The sequence below is a fragment of the Chrysochloris asiatica genome, unplaced genomic scaffold (assembly GCF_000296735.1).
Source record: "Chrysochloris asiatica unplaced genomic scaffold, ChrAsi1.0 scaffold00020, whole genome shotgun sequence".
NCBI lineage: Eukaryota > Metazoa > Chordata > Mammalia > Afrosoricida > Chrysochloridae > Chrysochloris > Chrysochloris asiatica.
Genome location: NW_006408538.1, coordinates 8,432,747 through 8,435,556, shown reverse-complemented (window position 1 = coordinate 8,435,556; position 2,810 = coordinate 8,432,747).

Genomic DNA, 2,810 nt, shown 5'->3' with positions numbered 1-2,810 from the left:
TCAAGCATAACAACAATTGTGGGGACAGCACAGGTTCATGCAGTGTTTTGTTCTGTTGTGCATAAGTTTGCTATGAGTCAGAATCAACTCTATAACTCCTAACAACAATTATGTGACCATGTGTCCAAACCAGAGTAGTTCAAGCATTCACCAACATTACTATCCAGGTTACTGCTTTTTAGAAATATCACTTCATGTTGTCTTGCTATTGCCTCTGTTATGTTGCTGTTGTTGTTGTTAAGCTTGAGCCCACTGCTACTGCCATTGTGCCAATTCATCTCCTTGAGGGTCTGCCTCTTTTTCATAATTCATGATATATTTGGCAGTCCATGGTACTTTTAAATTCTTCTCCAACACCATAACTCAAATGCATCAATTCGTGTATGGTCTTCCTTATTCATTGTCCAACTTTCACATGTATATGAAGCTATTGGAAACATCGTAACTAGTGTCAGGCATTCCTTCGTCTTCACACTGACATATTTGCTTTCAAACACTTTAAAGAGATACTGTGCAGAAGATTTGCATAACGCAATATGTGGTTTGATTTACTGACTGCTGCTTCATGAGTTTTGATAGTGGATCCAAGCAAAATGAAGTCTGACAACTTCAATCTTTTCTACACTTGCTGGTCCAGTGGTAAAGATTTTTGTTTTCTTTACATTGAGATACAACCCATACTGGAGGCTATGGTCTTTGATCTTCATTAAAATAATAAAAACAGTTGCTGTCAAATTGATTTAAACTCATGATGATCTTACATATTAGAGAAAGAAGTGCTCCATAGAGCCTTCCTGACTGCCATCTTTACAAACTCGCCATCTTTAGGTTAGTAGCTGCTCGTGGGTGAAAATGTGGCAGTCTACCTCTGTAAAAGATTACAGCATTGGAAACTTATGATGCAGGTCTTCTCTCCCCTTTAGGGTGCTGTGAATCAGAATCAACTCATTAACAATAGATTTAGGAAACTTTATTATAGATAACCTTTCTATATAGGCATGCCTTTGTGTTCTATTGTTGTTTAGTGCCGTCTAGTTTGTTCCAACTGTATAGGGTTTCTGAAGATGTAAATCTTGGTGAGAGCAGAAAGCCTCATCTTTCTCCAGTGTATTCTGTTACTAATCATCTCTAGTATTCCCTCTCTGTTGTGGAACACTGGCTACTGCTTTCTCTGTATTATTTTAATCTCCATTGTGGATGCTGTTGTTGGCATTAAGTGCCTTTGAGTTGGTCCAACTCACAGTGACCCTGTGTAGGGTTTCCAAGGAACAGCTGGTGCATTTAAACATCCAACCTTGAGGAACAGTGCATTATCCCCCAGCACCACGCCAGGACTCCTTTATTCTTTCCCCATGCCAGGTTGCAATCTTACTAAGTTTTAATAGAAGGTTAGAGTCTCTTGGTGCATCAAATTGTTAGCATGCTCAGTGTTTAACTGAAAGGTTAAGCTATATATTAGTCTCTCATCTTCTTTAGCCACACGAACTTTATATTCTGAATTATATATATATATTCGAAATATTAAAAAAATAATTTTTTATTTTTTATTCTAAATTATTTTTATTGTCATGTTTTCCAGGTTACTTGGTTGGATTAAACTTGAGGTAATTTCTTGGCATGTTCAGTTTCTCTGCCATCTTTGCTGAAATGAATGGGGAAAGGTAATATAAAATGTATTGAGTACCTATACATGTAGCACCTTTTACTTCTTACAAGAGCTAAAGAGAAAGGTTATTACAAGTGAGGGAACTTGGTTCAGAGCTGTTAATTGTCCAAGGTCATATTGATAATGCACAATCTATATAAGCTTTGAAATCAGTTATTGCTCCAAAGATTCTGAATTTTCAGTACCATCTTTTCAGTAAACAGAGAAAATTAGCTGTCAAAACAACAATGCTTTGCCAAGCTCATGTAAGCAAGTTTGTCATTCGGAGTGTATTATACTTATAAAGATTTCAAATTCCTAACTTTTGTACAAAGTCAACTGTCTCTACCTGAAAACCATTTAACTTCGAGAAACAGCCTGTAATATAGCTTCCAGAGTCATGGAGGTGAAAAAGAACTTTCATCAAGCGGAACAACATTGGTCGGCAAGTAGAATGCTTGTTTGGTTCCTGAACTGATGTCTCAGAATGAAAGCAGGTGTCACAAAATTATTGTTACTCCCTGCTCATTTTTTGTGACAGTATCCTAAAGCTTTGGAGTCCTCTTGTGGCATTGTGGGTTAATGTGCTGGACTGGAAAGTCATTTAGACCACAAGACCAGTGGTTTAAGCTCACCGGCTGCTCCTTGGAAACCCTACACAGGGTTGCTATGGATTGGAACTGACTCGATGGCACTTAACAACAACAGCCCTTATTAATTTTTCAAAAATCTCTTAGACGTTCCTGGTTTCAGATTGTCATAACCCAGCCCTCTTAGCAAACAAAGTGTGGTAGTTACATGAAAGGCACAAGAAGGAAAATGATGAGGATACATAGCGCCCCCAGAAAGAGATGTTAAATCCAGATGTTATTATGCAAATTTCCTAAGTTAGATCAGAAATGAAAGACTCAGGGAGACAGAAAAGGACAGGTAAGAAAATTAAATCCAATCTTGAGGAATTGTTCACTAGCAGAAAAAGTTAAGGTGCTGGAATAAGATGAAAGAGATAAAAATGTCTGATTTGGATTATTTTTATAAAGTCAGCATGATAACACCTCTCCTCCAAATTGCTGGGAGGGTCATATAAATTATGTACACCTATAGTTGGCTTCATGATCCAAGCCATAGTATTTTAAATTGTCTCATATGCATGCAAAAGCTGACT